This window comes from Mus musculus, chromosome 12 (genome assembly GCF_000001635.26).
Source record: "Mus musculus strain C57BL/6J chromosome 12, GRCm38.p6 C57BL/6J".
NCBI classification, from domain to species: domain Eukaryota; kingdom Metazoa; phylum Chordata; class Mammalia; order Rodentia; family Muridae; genus Mus; species Mus musculus.
Window position 1 is genome coordinate 8,172,782 of NC_000078.6, and position 20,130 is coordinate 8,192,911.

Here is a 20,130-nt window from a genome sequence, read left to right on the forward strand (position 1 = left end):
AACGAAGACCAAAGTGTGGACACTTTGCCCCTTCTTAGAATTGGGAACAAAACACCCATGAAAGGAGTTACAGAGACAAAGTTTGGAGCTGAGACAAAAGGATGGACCATTTAGAGACTGCCATATCCAGGGATCCATCCCATAATCAGCCTCCAAACGCTGACACCATTGCATACACTAGCAAGATTTTGCTGAAAGGACCCTGATATAGCTGTCTCTTGTGAGACTATGCCGGGGCCTAGCAAACACAGAAGTGGATGCTCACAGTCAGCTATTGGATGGATCACAGGGCCCCCAATGGAGGAGCTAGAGAAAGTACCCAAGGAGCTAAAGTGATCTGCAACCCTATAGGTGGAACAACATTATGAACTAACCAGTACCCCGGAGCTCTTGTCTCTAGCTGCATATGTATCAAAAGATGGCCTAGTTGGCCATCACTGGAAAGAGATGCCCATTGGACATGCAAACTTTATATGCCCCAGTACAGGGGAACGCCAGGGCCAAAAAGGGGGAGTGGGTGGGTAGGGGGGTGGGGGGGAGGGTATGGGGGACTTTTGGGATAGCATTGGAAATGTAAGTGAGGAAAATACCTAATTTAAAAAAGAGTAATAGTTTAATTTCCATGCCTGCCTCATGGATTTTTTTGACTACCAAGTAAGACAAATTGGGTCAGAGTTGAAAAAGGAATCTATATGATACAAATACCCTAAAGCAAAAAGAGTTCTCAAAGCAGCTCACTTTTAAAGGCATCACCTATCCACTGTTCCAAATCCCTAAACTATGCTTCACATCTCACTAGACCTTCAGAAACTTTCCCCAAGCCTTCCTTCTGTTCTCCATAGAGAAATTCTCAACTCTGCCTTCTGTCTCCCCTTCCCACATTCAGTCAATGCTGCTGTCCTCTTGGTTCTCCTAAGTCAAGAATAACAAATATCACCTCACTTTTTCATCATGTGAATTCCAAGCCCATTCAGGCCTGTCTCCCACTGCTCTTCCTTAGGATTCTGCCCAAGCGGTAAAATCTTGCCCCACATTTGATCCTTCCAAGGGCTCATAGCCTTCATTCCTTTCCTTATACAGCTTTTCTATCCAGGATGGTCCCTGTGTTTTAGCCCTCCCTAATAAAGACTCTAATATGGTTTGTGATGCTCAGTATGGGGATAATCATCAAGAGAAAGTGGAAGAGTTGTTTTTGGTTTTTGGTTTGTTTGTTTGTTTTCTGTTTCCATAATAACGCTATTTCCATCAGCATGTTCAGGTCCAGCCTCTCTAAGCACACAGTCCTGAGGAAATGCTTGATTAGATTTATAAGTACACCTTATCCTGAATGCTAAGCCAAAGGGGGCAGAAGCTTTTATTCAAAAGAAATGTGCCTATAACTAGGACTTACAGCAGTTAGTCACCTCCATTTGCAATTAACCTTATGACAACTTAGAAAATGGAGAAATCCTTATAAATTTCTTTCTTGGAATCTATTATTAATTAGCATACAAATAATTGGATTTTTTACATTACTTTCATACATTTATACTATGTAGTTTTATCGTGCCCTATTGTTCTCTTTTGCTCCCCTCTACTTTCATTTCTGATTTTATGTATGAAGGAAGCAATATTTATCTTTCTGAGTTTATTTCAGCTGACATGATGATCTCAGTTCCATTACCTTCCTGAAAACTCAAATAGTTTTGTTCTTCCTGTGTCTGAACAGCACTCCACTGAGTGTATATACTTCACTGTGTGTAATATACACCACTGTGTATATACAACACATTTCCTGGTTTTCTCTATATGTTGATGGCACATAGGCAGGTTCCATAGCCTACTAAAATATACCTCAGCTGCTCATTCAAGTAGACCACTTAAGGACCACCCATGCTCTTTCTTTTCTTTTCTTTTCTTTTCTTTTCTTTTCCCCTCTCCCCTCCCCTCCCCTCCCCTCCCCTCCCAGAAGATCCGGGACTGATGTTATACAGACAACAAGAGAACACAAATGCCAGCCCAGGCTACTATACCCGGCCAAACTCTCAATTACCATAGATGGAGAAACCAAAGTTTTCCACGACAAAACCAAATTCACACATTATCTTTCCACGAATCCAGCCCTTCAAAGGATAATAACAGAAAAAAAAATATAAGGATGGAAACTACGCCCTAGAAAAAGCAAGAAAGTAATCCTTCAACAAAGCTAAAAGAATACAGCCACAAGAACAGAATGCCAACTCTAACTACAAAAACAATACGAAGCAACAATTATTTTTCCTTAATATCTCTTAATATCAACGGACTCAATTCCCCAATAAAAAGACATAGACTAACAGACTGGCTACACAAACAAGACCCAACATTTTGCTTTACAGGAAACCCATCTCAGGGAAAAAGACAGAAACTACCTCAGAGTGAAAGGCTGGAAAACAATTTTCCAAGAAAACGATCTGAAGAAACAAGCTGGAGTAGCCATTCTAATATCAAATAAAAACGACCTCCAACCGAAAGTTATCAAAAAAGACAAGGAGGGGCACTTCATACTCATCAAAGGTAAAATCTTCCAAGAGGAACTCTCAATTCTGAATATATATGCTCCAAATGCAAGGGCAGCCACACTCATTAAAGAAACTTTAGTAAAGCTCAAAGCACACATTGCACCTCACACAATAATAGTGGGAGACTTCAACACCCCACTTTCATCAATGGACAGATCATGGAAACAGAAACTAGACAGGGACACAGTGAAACTAACAGAAGTTATGAAACAAATGGATCTGACAGATATCTACAGAACATTTTATCCGAAAACAAAAGGATATACCTTCTTCTCAGCACCTCACGGGACCTTCTCCAAAATTGACCATATAATTGGTCACAAAACAGGCCTCAACAGATACAAAAATATTGAAATTGTCCCATGTATCCTATCAGACCACCATGGCCTAAGACTGATCTTCAATAACAACATAAATAATGGAAAGCCAACATTCACGTGGAAACTGAACAACACTCTTCTCAATGATACCTTGGTCAAGGAAGGAATAAAGAAAGAAATTAAAGACTTTTTAGAGTTTAATGAAAATGAAGCCACAACATACCCAAACCTATGGGACACAATGAAAGCATTTCTAAGAGGGAAACTCATAGCTCTGAGTGCCTCCAAGAAGAAATGAGAGAGAGCACACACTAGCAGCTTAATAATACACCTAAAAGCTCTGAACAAAAGGAAGCAAATTCACCCAAGAGGAGTAGATGCCAGGAAATAATTAAACTCAGAGGCGAAATTAACCAAGTGGGAACAAGAAGAACTATTCAAAGAATCAACCAAACAAGGAACTGGTCCTTGAGAAAACCAACAAGATAGATAAACCCTTAGCCAGACTCACTAGAGGGCACAGGGAAAGCATCCTAATTAACAAAATCAGAAATGAAAACGGAGACATAACAACAGAACCTGAAGAAATTCAAACACTATCAGATCCTTCTACAAAAGGCTATACTCATCCAAACTGGAAAACCTGGATGAAATGGACAAATTTCTAGACAGATACCAGGTACCAAAGTTAAGTCAGGATCTGATCAATGACCTAAACAGTCCTATATCCCCTAAAGAAATAGAAGCAGTCATTAATAGTCTCCCTACCGAAAAAATCCCAGGACCGGATGGGTTTAGTGCAGAGTTCTATCAGACCTTCAAAGATCTAATTCCAGTTCTTCTCAAACTATTCCACAAAATAGAAACAGAAGGTACTCTACCCAATTTATTCTATGAAGCCACAATTACTCTGATACCTAAACTACAGAAAGACCCAACAAAGATAGAGAACTTAAGACCAATTTCCCTTATGAGTATCGATGCAAAAACACTCAATAAAATTCTCGCTAACCGAATGCAAGAACACATCAAAACAATCATCCATCCTGACCAAGTAGGTTTCATTCCAGGGATGCAGGGATGGTTTAATATATGGAAATCCATCAACAACGTAATCCACTATATAAACAAACTCAAAGACAAAACCACGTGATAATCGCATTAGATGCTAAGAAAGCATTTGACAAAATGCAACACCCATTCATGATAAAAGTCTTGGAAAGATCAGGAATTCAAGGCCCATACCTAAGCATGATAAAAAGGAGTCTACAGCAAACCAGTATCCAACATCAAAATAAACGGTGAGAAGCTGGAAGCAATCCCACTAAAATCAGGGACTAGACAAGGCTGCCGATTTTCTCCCTACCTATTCAATATAGTACTTGAAGTCTAGCCAGAGCAATTCGACAACAAAGTGGGATACAAATTGGAAAGGAAGAAGTCAAAATATTACTTTTTGCAGATGATATGATAGTATATATAAGTGACCCTAAAAATTCCACCAGAGAACTCCTGAACCTGATACACAGCTTCGGTGAAGTAGCTGGATATAAAATTAACTCAAACAAGTCAATGGCCTTTCTCTACACAAAGGATAAACAGGCTGAGAAAGAAATTAGGGAAACAACACCCTTCACAATAGTCATAAATAATATAAAATACCTTGGTGTGACTCTAACTAAGGAAGTGAAAGATCTGTATGATAAGAACTTCAAGTCTCTGAAGAAAGAAATTAAAGAAGATCTCAGAAGATAGAAAGATCTCCCATGTTCATGGATTGGCAGGACCAATATAGTAAAAATGGCTATCTTGCCAAAAGCAATCTAAAGATTCAATGCAATCCTCATCAAAATTCCAACTCAATTCTTCAACGAATTAGAAAGGGCAACTTGCAAATTCATCTGAAATAACAAAAAACCTAAGACAGAAAAACGTCTTCTCAATGATAAAAGAACCTCTGGTGGAATCACCATGCCTGACCTACAGAGCTGTACTACAGAGCAATTGTGGTAAAAACTGCATGGTACTGGTATAGTGACAGACAAGTAGACCAATGGAACAGAATTGAAGACCCAGAGATGAACCCACACACCTATATGATCACTTGATCTTTGACAAGGGAGCTGAAACCATCCAGTGGGAAAAAGACAGCATTTTCAAAAAATGGTGCTGGCACAACTGGCGGTTATCATGTAGAAGAATGTGAATTGATCCATTCCTATCTCCTTGTACTAAGGTCAAATCTAAGTGGATCAAGGAACTCCACATAAAACCAGAGACACTGAAACTTATAGAGGAGAAAGTGGGGAAAAGCCTTGAAGATATGGGTACAGGGGAAAAAATTCCTGAATAGAACAGCAATGGCTTGTACTGTAAGATCAAGAATCAACAAATGGGACCTCATAAAATTGTAAAGGCAAAAGACACTGTCAATAAGACAAAAAGGCCACCAACAGATTGGGAAAGGATCTTTACCTATCTCAAATCAGATAGGGGACTAATATCCAACATATATAAAGAACTCAAGAAGGTGGACTCCAGAAGATCAAATAATCCCATTTAAAAATGGGGTACAGAGCTAAACAAAGAATTCTCACCTGAGGAATACTAAATGGCTGAGAAGCACCTGAAAAAAATGTTCAACATCCTTAATCATCAGGGAAATGCAAATCAAAACAACCCTGAGATTGCACCTCACAATAGTCAGAATGGCTAAGATCAAAAATTCAGGTGACAGCAGATGCTGGCGAGGATGTGGAGAAAGAGGAACACTCCTCCATTGTTGGTGGGATTGCAGGCTTGTACAACCACTCTGGAAATCAGTCTGGCAGTTCCTCAGAAAATTGGACATAGTACTACCGGAGGATTCAGCAATACCTCTCCTGGGCATATATCCAGAAGATGTCCCAACCGGTAAGAAGGACACATGCTCCACTATGTTCATAGCAGCCTTATTTATAATAGCCAGAAGCTGGAAAGAACCCAGATGCCCCTCAACAGAGGAATGGATACAGAAAATGTGGTACATTTACACAATGGAGTACTACTCAGCTATTAAAAAGAATGAATTTATGAAATTCCTAGCCAAATGGATGGACCTGGAGGGCATCATCCTGAGTGAGGTAACACATTCACAAAGGAACTCACACAATATGTACTCACTGATAAGTGGATATTAGCCCAAAACCTAGGATACCCAAGATATAAGATACAATTTGTACAACCACTCTGGAAATCAGTCTGAAAACTGGAGGATCCCGCAATACCTCTCCTGGGCATATATCCAGAAAATGTTCCAACTGGTAATAATGACACATGCTTCACGATGTTCATAGCAGCCTTATTTATAATAGCCAGAAGCCAGAAAGAACCCAGATGCCCCTCAACAGAGGAATGGATACAGAAAATGTGGTACATTTACACAATGGAGTGCTACTCAGCTATTAAAAAGAATGGATTTATGAAATTACTAGACAAATGTATGGACCTGGAGGGTATCCTCCTGAGTGAGGTAACCCAATCACAAAAAAACTCACCTGATATATACTCACTGATAAGTTAATATTACCCCAGAAACTTAGAATACCCAAGTTACAAAACACATGAAACTCAAGAAGAACGAAGACCAAAGTGTGATCACTTTGCCCCTTCTTAAAATTCAGAACAAAACACCCATGGAAGGAGTTACAGAGACAAAGTTTGGAGCTGAGATGAAAGGATGGACTGTCTAGAGACTGCTGCATCCGGGAATCCATCCCATAATCAGCTTCCAAATGCATTCACCATGGAATATGCCAGCAAGATTTTGCTGAAAGGACTCTGATATAGCTGTCTCTTGTGAGGCTATGCCAGTGCCTGGCAGAAGTGGATGGTCACAGTCAGCTATTGAATGGAACACAAGTCCCCCAATGGAGGAGCTAGAGAAAGTACCCAAGGAGCTAAAGAGGTCTTCAACCCTATAGGTGGAACAACAATATGAACTAACCAGTACCCCCAGAGCTCCTGTCTCTGGCTGCATATGTACAGAAGACGGCCTAGTCGGCCATCATTGGGAAGAGAGGCCCCTTGGTATTGCAAACTTTATATGCCCCAGTACAGGGCAATGCCAGGGCCAAGAAGTGGGAGTGGGTGGGTAGGGGAGTGTGGGGGGGCATCAAGGGATATGGGGGACTTTTGGGATAGCATTTGAAATGTAAATGAATAAAATATCTAATTATATATATATGAAGCCCATGGCTAAGAAGGCCAAGGGCCCCAAGGCTGGAACAAAAAATAAAAAAATTTAAAAATAAACTAAAAAAAATATATATATACGTATTTTACATTTAAAATATACCTATAATATACTTATTATTTCATTTAAAAAGTGCATAATAAAGTGAAGCCATTAAAGGAAATAAAGAATAAGATTTTAAAAAATAAAAAAATAAAATAAAATAAAAAGAAAGCAAGCTAAACAAGCCATGAGGAACAAGCTAGTAAGCAACACCCCTCTATGACCTCTGTATCAGCTCCTGCCTCCAGGTTCCTGTCTAGCTTGAGTTCCTGTCCTGAGCAGCAATATGGGATTGCAAGCCAAATAAACCTTCCTCTCCCCATTGCTTTTTGTTCATGGTGTGTGACTGCAGCAATAGAAACCCTAAGACAAGTTAAGGAACAGCTTTAGTGCTGGGAGAAAAGGAAAAGAGAAGCAAAGCATATAACTGGTACTGTGTGGCAAAGAGAGTCCACAGAGAGAGAGACAGACAGAGAGAGAGACAGACAGACAGAGAGAGAGACAGACAGACAGACAGACAGACAGACACAGACACAGACACAGACAGACACAGACACAAAGAGGCAGATAGACAGACGGAGACAGAGAGAGAGACAGTGAAAGAGACAGAGAGACAGAGGGAAAGTCTCTTAATGATTATTGGGATGTAGGAAAACTGGAAAGGTGGAGGATGTAAAATGAAGAGATGAGTAGAAATAAGCAATGGATTTCAGCATGCTGTTTCCCAAACATGCACACAGCATGAGCTGATCAGCTATAGTACTATGCACAATTAATAAATATTTGCCAAAAGTAAAATACAATTCTGTTAAGTAACAGATTTATCGCAAACCTATTCTTTTGTTCTGTCTTTTATAGACCTGTCTCCTTCCCCACAGGGAGCTAATCCTATCTCACCCTTAACATAATAGAGAGCCAATTTTTTAATCAAAAACCATTTTTAGGATCAAAGAGAAACATGTTTCGTCAGATAGAGTGTTCGTTTTATCATCTGTGGGGAGTGTGCAGCTAAAATTAGAGATGGTGTCCCCCAAATTCTCAAAAAGCAAAACAAAAAAATGAAATGCTTTTAAATTCAGGGAGGGACGATTGGAGCCCTTTGTTTTTTCCTTACAGGATATATTTCTCAAGTACTAGCGGAAGTGCTAATGAGAGACAGGCCTCCTTGCCATCCAGCGACACATGTAACAGGTCACATGAAACCACAGAAAATGAGTCTATTTTAAAACGTCAGAAGCAACACTAAAGGAAAACCCGGACTTGGACTTTTTCCTCTTGATCACAGTGTAATAGAGACAATTCAGAAATGATCTCTTCTGAACTTGCTGATATCCGTGATTGAAATAGTGTTGCTAATGATAACAATGTGTACAGTTATTACATGGAAAGTACTAATAATGTGAATCATATGGCCCTCGGCTTCAGTTCCTCTCTAGATTCTTTTCCCTGGGCATATCTGATTCCTCAGAGATTAGCCTACTAAAACTCATATTTGTACTACCAAGGAGAACATTTGGATTTCTAAGAACAAAGTCAAAAAATTAACCAAGTTTCCACTTGTGCCAGATTTTCCACATAAAACAACCTTGGTGCAGAAGGTAGAAGACAAACAAAAAACACACTATTTTAAAGTATTTTTAACACCTGTTGTATTTTCTTAGGTCTGTCTAGGAGACATAATATTAAAACAATCGTGTGCTGTGAGAACCACAGAAATAGTACTGTGGATAAAAGTGCTTACCCTGCAAGCCTGGGATCCGGGTTCAATCCACCTTTATATAGAGGAGAAAATCAAATTGATAAAGTTGTTCTTTGGCCTACACACACACACACACACCATGGCACACATGCCCTCTTATGCACACATAAAATAATAAATAAATAAATAAAATATTTAAATGTATGTGGTATGAAAGTATGAGGTTCACATTGAAATCTTTAAATATTGCCTAACTTCTAGATCAGTGATTCTCAACTTGTGAGTCATGACCCCTTAGGGGACTCAAATGATCCTCCCACAAGGGTTGCCTTATACCATCAGGAAACACAGATATTTACATTATGATTCATAACAGTAGCAATGTTACAGTTACTAAGTACAATAAAGATAATTTTATGGTTGGAGGTCACCACAATGTGAGGAACTGTATTAAAGAGTTGCAGAAATAGGAAAGCTGAAACCACTGTTCTAGATTATATCTTCAATAAAATGCTAGAATACTTTCTTTTCCATATTTAGGAGAAATGTAATGATATTCAGATTTCATCCTGTTTACACTTCTGACAGTCATAGGAAATTCCATTTGTAAAGGTACATATCATTTTGATCATAAGTTACTTTCCAATTGTTCTTGAGATTATAATTAAAACTGCAAACAAGAGATAGTGTCCTTTTTGTCTCTGGGTTGATATAACAGGATTGAAATAGAAAAACTTTTCTCAGATGGCCTAGTCGGCCATCACTGCAAAGAGAGGCCCATTGGACTTGCAAACTTTATATGCCCCAGTACAGGGGAACCCCAGGGCCAAAAAGGGGGAGTGGGTGGGTAGGGGATTGGGGGGGTATGGGGGACTTTTGGGATAGCATTGAAAATGTAAACGAGGAAAATACCTAATTAAAAAAAAAAGAAAAAGAAAAAAAAAGAAAAACTTTTCTCATCAAATACTCAGTAAGTATCAAGAAAATCATAAATATATCCACAAGTGTACCATAAAAGCAAAGACTCAGTGGCTGGAGGGATGGCTCAGTGGTTAAGAACACTTGTTGCTCTTGCAGAGAACCCAGGTTTGGTTGCCAGAACAGAGGCGATAGGTCACAACCACCTGTTACTTCAGTCCTAAGGGATCTGACATCTCTTCTGGCCTCTTTGGGCATTAGGCATGCATATGGTATAAAACAGACAGACAGACAAAATGTTCACACATATAAAATTAAAATAAATGGACTCTTTAAAAAAAAAAAAAAAGCTCAATGACAGGAGTGGGAGAGACTGCTCAGTAGGTAAGAGCGCTGGTGCTTCCAGAAGATCTGGGTTTGATGCTTAGCACCCACATGGTAACTCACAACCATGTGTGACTCCAGTTCCAAGGGAGCTGACACCGACTTCTTGCTGCTGCAGGCACCTAGCATGCATGTGGTACACAGACATTCAGGTAGGCAAAACAACCATACATATAATAACAGACTACCACAATCGTGACCTGTCTCCCACAATAAGCCATATATCAACATTCCATTGTCAAAGTAAGATATATGACCAAACTTGACATCAGTGGTGAACAAAACACAGCTCTTTACTGGGAATGGAAGAAAACTGGGAATAAGTTTATTGTTAAAGGAACTTCTCAAAGACTGAGTGAAACATACCTTTAATCCCAGAACACTGGAAGAAGAACAAAGCAGATCTTTGTTAACTCAAGATCTACATAGTAAGTTTCAGGCCAATCAAGGCTACATAGAGAGATTGTGTGTGTGTGTGTGTGTGTGTGTGTGTGTGTGTGTGTGTGTGTGTGTGTGTGTGCACGTGCCTGCCTGCATGCCTGCCTGTCTATAAGAGAAAAAGAGTAAGAGAGGGAGGGAGTGGGAGGGAGTGGGAGGGAGGGAGGGAGGGAGACAGAGACAGAGACAGACAGAGAGACAGAGACAGAGACAGAGAGAGAGAGAGAGAGAGAGAGAGAGAGAGAGAGAGAGAAACTTCCTGAAAAGATACCTAAACAAAGAACAGATTCCTCAGTTGTCTCACTCACAGAACAATGAGCACTTAATTGGAAAACTCTGCCTGCTTACCAAACAATTGTTTCTTCATGGTTACAACAGAAATCTCAGATTAAACAAAGAAGAATCAGAGGAAAATTAATAGTTGGAATACATTTGTAAGTAAAAGTTATTAGAAAGAGTCCCAAGAAAGGCAGAAAAAAAAAACTATGATAAAGATTTTTAAACAAGATGTTTACAGCAGTAACATCTAAATACAAACACCCATTCTGCTGAATTACACATAAAACGCACAAGCCTAGACCACTGGGCAACCTGGTAAACTTGAGACATAAAAGCACAAAATTTGGAAATGAAAATGAAATAACCCAGACATTCTCATCCTGTGGGTCGAGACCCTTTAGCAAACCATTATCTCCAAAAACTTTTACATTGTGATTCATAACAGTAACAAAACTACAGTTACGAAGTATCAACAAAAATAATTTTATGGCTGGGGGTCACCACAGCATGTGTTAAAGGGTCGCAGCATTAGGAGGTTGAGAACCACGGAAATAACACAAGTTAGAGAAGAGATCTGAGGACTCCTGAGTGTCTGTTTTCCTCAGCTATAAGTGAACAAATGAAAGAACTTGAAGCAAAAGGGTAATTTTGAAGCAAACAGAAACTGCTGAGAGCTCCAATGTTATTTAAATTTCTCCAAAACATAGAATAAAAGAAAAACTTGTGAATTCTTTTTATGAACCTAGTATCATCTTGGTGGAAAATGGAATAAAACCCAGAGCCCTAAAAGATACAAATTAGTCCTTCTTCAGAAAATGAGCTAAAAAATTCTAGGTAAATATTAGCAAATATAATGGCATATTGAAATAGCAGTTCACTTCCATCTTTGACAGGACCACCCTCCAGAATGTTATCCCTTATCTTTATTTGTATGAGAAGTACAAATAGGAATGAAGCATACACATACCAAAGTGATAAGCCTTTTCTGAGAAAGGCCATATTAGGATCTGTAGTTACAATGAAAGTCCAAAGGAACAGCAAGGTGACCTTCAGAGTTAGCCTTACCCAGGCTGTCAAAGGCAGTGTTTGACTGCAGTGGACAGCTGTCCTGACTATTTTTGTTTTATAGAAAAGACAAGGCCTTCCCCCTCCCTTTGGGAAGCCAACTTCAAAGAGAAGAAAGCAATTAATTAATCTGTTATAGTTGTGTCTTCTGAAATTTACCTACCAGCCAAGTTGTCATGCTTTCCCTGGGGCAGAGTAAGCATCTTACTAAGAGACTAAGAGACATCAAGAATGTTATACTAATTAAGGTCATTGCTCACAGAAACACTGAAAGTGGAAAATGTATTCCAGCTTTGATAAAGTTGTTTTGCTTTAAATTCATTAGGTTTAATCATCAGCCTGTGGTGTGTGTCCCTTGAAGAAGAAGCATCAGGAAAATCTATTATACCAGCAGTTGATGTCTGGTTATCTTTTGGGAACCACCGATGTGAAAGATAGATACTTCCTCCAGAAGGCCGGGATGCAGGATAATAGATCATTAAATAAATCCAGGATTACTCTGTACTCAAAAGCTGAAATCTTACTACTCACAGGTATAGTTTAGAAATGGTTTATACCCCAAAGCTTGGTCTTCAGGTTGGTGAGGGCGAGACAGAACCTTTAAAAGGTGGGACCTAGTTCAAGGTAATTAGATCATGGAAGCATGGCCTTAGACAGAGAGTAAAGTAGTTCTTACAGGACCCTGGTTCGTTCTCAGCAGTAAGCAGCTTCTCTGCCATGTTGTAATGGGGAAGGGCAGGGCTGCCAGAGGTCAAACAGATGGGACTTCCAGATCCAAAACCTGAAGAAGGTCCTTAGCCTTAGTATGTGCTATAGGAAGAGAGAAGTAGACTTGTGTATCCTAGTCTTCAGTTTTAAAATTTGTCTTTGTTGAGCTATGTCAAACAGCTCATCAGAGAGTCCACCATTCCTGTAACTATAGTAACCACAAGACTAGAGGACACAAACGGTAAAGTGCCATGTTCCCCTAAAGGCTCCAGGTTGGGGTTAGAATGGTACAGGACGTCAAGTCCATGTCTAAAAGATTGAGTATGCTGTGGCTAACACAAGATGTTAAGTGTTAATTTATGGTATGTGATAATGGCATCATTTTTTAATCTTTATCTGTTAGAGGTTCATCCTGAATTGCTTAAGGCTAAAATAGTGTGATGTGGGAAACTGTTGAAGCTGTTATAGTAAACAAAAAACTACTGTGTGAATAGAGTACATGGGTACTACACTGTAGATGAGTTCTGAAGACTCAAAGGGCCAGAAGCCTCCAGTAACCTAGGAAACTTAGGACTGTGATATTTGAGCACTATAAGATATGTAGGGATTTTCTGGCTTATCAAGGAAGGAAGCACTAGGAGTTTTTTCCTGTTTTTTTATTAGCTATTTTATTTACATTTCAAATGTTATCCCCTTTCCTAGTTTCCCCTCCAAATACCCCCATCCTCTCCCCGCTCCCCCTACTCACCAACCTACCCACTTCTGCTTCCTGGCTGTGGCATTACCCTATACTAGGGCATATAACCTTCACAGGACCAGGGGCTGAGATTACATCTCATACCAGTCAGGATGGCTAAGATCAAAAACTCAGATGACAGCACATGCTAGTGAGGATGTGGAGAAAGAGGAACATTCCTCCATTGCTGGTGGGATTGCAAGCTAGTATAACCACACTCTAAAAATCAGTTTGGCGGTTCCTCAGAAAATTGAACATAATACTACCAGAGGACCCAACAATACCACTCCTGGGCATAAACCCAGAAGATGCTCCAACATGTAATAAGAACACGTGCTCCACTATGTTCATAGCAGCCTTATTTATAATAGCCAGAAGCTGGAAAGAACCCAGATGTCCCTCAACAGAGGAATGGATACAGAAAATGTGGTACATTTACACAATGGAGTAGTACTCAGCTATTAAAAACATTTTAAAAGTATTATGAAATTCTTAGACAAATAGATGGATCAGGAGGATATCATCCTGAGTGAAGTAACCCAGTCACAAAAAAAAAAACACAAATGATATGCACTCACTGATAAGTGAATATTAGCCCAGAAGCTCAGAATACCCAAGATATAATTTACAAAACACATGAAACTCAAGAAGGAAGACCAAAGTGTGGATACTTCAATCCTTCTTAGAAGGGGGAACAAAATACCCAGTTACAGAGACAAAGTGTGAAGCAGAGACGGAAGGATGGACCATCTAGAGACTGCCCCACCTGGGGATCCATCCCATAAACAATCACCAAAACCAGACACTATTGTGGATGACAACAACAGCTTGCTGACAGGAGCCTGATATAGCTGTCTCCTGAGAGGCTCTGCCAGTGCCTGACAAATACAGAAGTGAATGCTCACAGTTTTCCTTTGGATGGAGCACAGGGACCCCAATGAAAGAGCTAGAGAAAGTACCCAAGGAGCTGAAGGGGTTTGCAACCCCATATGAGGAACAACAATATGAACTAACTAGTATTTTCAGATATCCCGGGGACTAAACCACCAAAGAAAACACACGGTGAGACTCATGGCTCTACCTGCATATGTATCAGAGGATGGCCTAGTCAGTCATCAATGGGAGGAGAGGTCCTTGGTCCTGTGAAGGAAATAGTAGTTTTAAATGTTTTATTGATTCTTCGTGAAGTTCACATTATGCACCCCTATCCCATTCATCTTCCCATCCCTTCACATCTGCCCTCTGTCCTTGCAACAGCCACCCCCAGGAAAATAAAGCAATTAAAAATAATAATAATGAAAGAAAATCTTGCTGTGGAAGCTGCCATGTGTCATTGTGAGTCCCACAGTATACCCTTTTATCCACACATCTTTACTTGCAAATGTTCGTTGCAATGAGGCATGTGGTCTGGATCAAGACCTCTGGCTTCTGCTACATTCTCAATACTGGCTCCTCACTGGGGCTCCTCTCAGATATCCTATTGTTGCCTTCTGTCGTGGTAATATTATAGCTTTGGTTCTACAGGACTGCCCAGTTCACGTGTTCCCGTAGTTCATAGATGGGGTAGATATTGGGGTGAGCCAACTGAAACCCTGGATTTCAGCCTGGGTAGTAGCTGAATTGGACAGCCTGTCAGTTCTACTGCACCCATACCAACAAGGCCAGCTCTTCAGCACTGCCTGCCCCAGTCTCCCGAGTGCTACAGTCAACAAAGGGAGGGGCTGGCTCACTCATACCTTTGCCACCAGAGTCAGCTAGGAAATACTATTTTAGATCAGGAAGTGATCTTAGGGCTCCAGGTCCAAGATGTGCAGAAAAACACCTGAAAATGTTAGGAAGCAGCTTGAGAAGAAATTCTGCCAAAGAAGCTGCATAAGCCCAGTGAAGTCATTTAAGGTTAAATTTTACATTCAGCTTTTTCATCACCACCTCCATCATTATCACCACCAACATCAGCACATTTGGTCTTTGTTGTTGTTTGTTTGTTTGTTTGTAACAAGAGTTTTGCTATGTAGTCTAAGCTAATCTTGATCTCATCAGTGTCCTGCTTCAGTCTCCCTAGTACTGGGATTACAAGTCTTTGCTACCATCTCCAGCAGAAGGGACATTAGTCTTTATTTAGAGTTGACAACATAAGAGTTGCTGCATTGTGTCATTTCAGACATTTTTTTCTTTTTTAAAAATTAACCACCTTGACCATAAAATAGCTTACAGTCAACTTCCCAAACATTATCTTTTAAGGCAAGACTCCAAAAGTGTCTTCAGTTAGAAACCTCCTTATCTAGCTCACATTTTCCTTAAGAGCACACTGTTCAGCTAGTTCACAGGGTCACTGGCAGCATCAGCATAGTTTCACAAACTAGTTTTCATCTCTTTGATCAGAAGGAGGTATCCCATAGCAGGTCTAGCACAGGTGCTACACTCTCCGGTCGAGTCAGATGGACAAGCCGAAAGGCTTAAAAGTCACTCATGAGGCAAAAGAGTTTCAAGGAAGCTCTTCTCCTGGAGTCTAGCGTTCTCTACCCATACATTAATTTTTCATTCCCGCGTTCCATTACCGCGTTAGTCTAGTGTACAGATCCACGTGCTCTTTCAGTATTTTCCTATTATAAGTGCTTTTTAAAATTGAATTCTGAAATGGCTAAAGCCTTCCGCCAGTGTTCCAACAGTCCTAGAATGTCCTTGACCAAGATCAAGGGCTTGGAATTCAGTAAGATTGTAAAAGCGAAGTCACTCCCTTACACAGGAATTTACCATCACTAAGGAAGAAGGAAGTTTCAGACCAAAGGAGAAACCAGAATAGAATTTAGAACTATAGCAGAGTTACACCCGTACACACGTATTTACAATGGCCTAAGGGGAAGGTGGACTACACAAGAGACTAAAATAGGAACTATGGCAAGGGCACGAAGCCCTTGACCCTGGCTTGTAAGATTAGTGAATCTTAGGTGGAGCCCTTGTTCATCCCAGCTGTTATCAATGTATTCTATCCCAGGTGGTTCCCGTTAGACCTTTTGTGTTTGCATTCCTCTGTTTTATGTAAGATTCCAGTTACCTCAATTGTACCTAGCGAATATGTCACCCAACTTCCTTATTGTCCTCTGCATAAAAAGTCTGATGCTCTATTCGAAAATTACACTCAGATTGCACACGACCTCTCGTGTGTGTGTCTGTTTGTCATTCATCCATGCTTTGCACACCCGCGTCGAGAGACCTGTTCCATGCAGACACAGGGACCCAGAGGGTCTGTGGCACACAGGGCTTAGAATGTAATAGGACTCACTACATAAGACATTCTCCAAACACGGGATATCAGGTGTAGACTGTCAAAAAGTTAATACATTGTGCCCCACACGTTGCAATTGATATCTCAGTTTCAACATTTAAAGGGGAAAAGGAAAAAAATAAGTAAATGAAGAAAGAAAAGAAAGGGATAGGAGGGGAGGAGGGAGAGGGGAGGAGGGGGAGGGGAGGAGGGGGAGGAGAGGAGAGCACACAGCTTTCCTAGTCTTCCTGAAACATTATTAAAAATAAATGGCTCCAGAACCAAACATTGGGAGGATTTAATGATATCAGAATTCACCATTTCTTTTCAAACTCCATTTCATTTTGTCAGTTTCAGTTAAGAATTCCATAGACAACCATAAATAAAATGGATCTGTGAGTGGACTTGAACTTTGTACTAACAGCATGACTACAGTGCTTTGACTGGGCGCCACTCTGAGAAAAGATAGGCAAACATGAGATGTTGGAACGTTTCCAAATCTAAGAAGGCAAAGCTGCAGAAGAAAAACCACAGGAGTACGCAGACAAGCACTCAGAAGTGTGACATCTATCCAGTTAATATCATCCACTTATTTTTAAAGCAGAAGTGGTCTGGCCATCTGTTTTGTCAATCTATTAGTCTGTTGTGACCACTGAAACACATGCAGTCCCTTAAAACAACATTTGTTCAAGAATTAAGAACTTGAAAGTTTATTTCAATGAGCTGAAATTAAGGTGTTGGCTAGCCTATGCTTCCTCTGAAGATTCATTTTTTTCTTGCTTTTCCCTAGCAATTCCTGCATTCCTCACTTTGTAGCTCCCACCTTTCATGTTCACAGCAGCAATGCAACAGTCTCCCACTGGCCATTGCTTCCACCATCACATCTGGTCTCCCCTTCATTATTTCCAATGTCAGTGTCTTCTGAGACTCTGGCCCTCTTCCTTCCTCTCTGATCCTTGTTATTTCTTGTATCCTATCTGAACAACCCAGGATAATTTTCTCCATATCACAATCTTCAGCACATTGGCAATGTCCCTTTAACCATGAAATATAGTGTGAAACAGTCCCCAAGGTTAGGACATTAGCAACTCTCAAGAGCCACCATATGTTTCCCACATTTGGAAAGATGAATTGCATAGAAAGCTATCTGGACCTATGAAAAACCTGATCTTTATTTTACTGAAGACTATGAAGTCTCCATTAAAAAAATTAGATGATTTCTAAAAGTCCTGAAGTACTGTTAGTAGCCCACAAAAAAAAAAAAAAACCACTGAATGGTGCAATAAGCTTCCGAAGACCTCAATAAAATGAGAACATACTGTACTGTAAAGTGGTGTCCACCTGTAGCTAATTCTGACCTGTTTGTTGAACTACAACATCCATATTTTTCTTATGCTCACTCTAGCCTGCCCTGCCACTAAAAGCTTCTTTATGGTGCGAATTCACTGGAAAGGGCTAATTGACACAGCATGGGTGAAGACAAAACATCTGGAGTCACAGTGAGATTGTATGTGGTGAATTATGTTGAAAACCTTAAAATACTAGTTTATTATCTCCCTAAAATATACTTACAAATGTACATACATGTTAATATGCATATATATTGTGCACTTTTATGGCAGAGGCATCTAAATGTTGCTATTTGGCAGATTTTTGTTCAATTCTTTTTAACACCTCTGTAGAGACAAGACAAAAAGAACAACTTTTTACTGATAATTTCCAAGTTTCACAGGTGAAGGTTTTTGTTTTGTTTTTGTTTGTTTGTTTTGTTTTGGGGGGGGGATTTTTGGGGTTTTTGGGGTTTTTTGTTTTGTTTGTTTGTTTGTTTAGTTTTTCAAGACAGGGTTTCTCTGTATAGCCCTGGCTGTCTTGGAACTCACTTTGTAGACCAGGCTGGCCTCAAACTCAGAAATGCACCTGCCTCTGCCTCCTGAGTTTTGGGATTAAAGGCCTGTGCCACCACCGCCCACCTGAGGGTTTTGCCTACTGGAATGGCTTTTATATTATTAACTATCACATAGAACACTTTAGTTATATTAATATATTTGGCAACTTGTATAACACCTTCTAGTACTGAGAGATAGACATCAAGGATAGATACTTTCACATCAGCTCCAACTTGATTCCTTCAAGCCCTGTGCTCAAAGAATGTGTTGTCTTCAGCAACAGAGTCTACCTTCAAACTCAAGAGGGCAGTGAAGGAAAGTGGCAATAACCTATATTGTTTGAGAAGTCTCATAGGCACCAGCTTCCTGAACCAACAACATCAAAGGAGGTTTCCCACGTCTATTACGTAGTTTTTTTTTGTAAGATGGTCTACTGCACCTGAAGTTACCCCATGTAGTGTAGTGTAACTAACTTCATTTACACTCTCTCTCACTCTCTCTCTCTCTCTCTCTCATTCTTTGTGTGCATTCGTGTAGGGGAGTGTGTGTGCATATACTTATAGATATGTATATGCATTTTAAGTAAGTTTGTTTCCCTGTGGCTTTTTAAATTTTCATTAGTATGTTATTTCCTTCCTCTCTTTCTGAATTACCCTCCTTCCTCTCTATCCAGTCTCCACCTACCCCCTTGTTTTTTCCTTTCATAACAATGGCTGACCAGCAATATATCCCTGTCTTGGTTAGGGTTTTATTGCTGTGAAGAGACACCATGACCATATCAACTCTTATAAAGGAGAACATTTAATAGGGGTTGTGTGGTGATTTGAATAGGTTTGGCCCCATAGACTCATGTGTTCAAATGCTTGGCCCACAATGTAGCATTATTAGGAGGTGTGGCCTTGTTCAAGGAAGTATGACTGTGGGGAGTGAGCTTTGAGGACCCCTATGTTTAAGCTCCACCCAATGTGGACTCTTCTCTCCTCCTGGCTGGCTATGGAAGGCAGTCTCCTCCTTGCTGCCTTCAAATTAAAATGTAGAATTCTGGGCTCCTCCAGCACCATGTCTGCCTGCACACTGCCATATTTCCATGGTTATAATGAACTAAACCTCTGAAACTGTAAGTCAATTAAATGTTTGCCTTATAAGAGTTACCTTAGTTATAGTGTCTCTTCACAGCAATAGAAACCCAAACTAAGGTAGAAGTTGATACCAGAGTCTTGAATATTTCTCTGATAGGCCTGACCATTCTTCTGTTTGGAGGAGTGTGGACTTTGGAAAGCAGTGGAATGCTTTACATGGGGCTTAATGGGCCCTTCTAGTGGAAGGATGGAGCACAGTAGAGCTGAGGGTGATTTGAGCTGTGGAGGCCTGGTCCAAGAGGTTTCAGAGAAGAATTTTAGTATGTGCCCTAACAACCATTCTTGTGATATTTTGGTGACAAATGTGGCTGCTTTTTACCCTTGTCTGAAGAATCTGCCTGAGGCTAGCATGAAGAGATTTAGATTAATTGTATTAGCAAAGGAAATCTCAAAACAGCCTGGTATAAATTTTGTTATGTGATTACTAAAATTCACTCTTAGGAAGAGTCTTTTGATGAAAAGGAGCAAGCTGAGAAA

General features: G+C 40.1%; 1 long non-coding RNA gene across 2 annotated transcripts in view; it reads right to left on the reverse strand.

Annotated features, from left to right (window-relative positions):
* The window catches only part of Gm33037, a 165,202-nt gene that overhangs the window by 129,850 nt on the left and 15,222 nt on the right, over window positions 1-20,130 (reverse strand). Inside the window, exons 2-3 of one of the 2 annotated variants that reach the window (XR_381232.3) lie at window positions 15,100-15,185; window positions 14,465-14,503 (exon numbers count right to left, since the gene is read on the reverse strand). The exons of the other annotated variant lie outside the window; for it this stretch is intronic. This is a non-coding gene — a long non-coding RNA (predicted gene, 33037). Of the gene's footprint in view, window positions 1-14,464; window positions 14,504-15,099; window positions 15,186-20,130 lie in introns of those variants that run through there. 2 annotated transcript variants of the gene reach the window in all.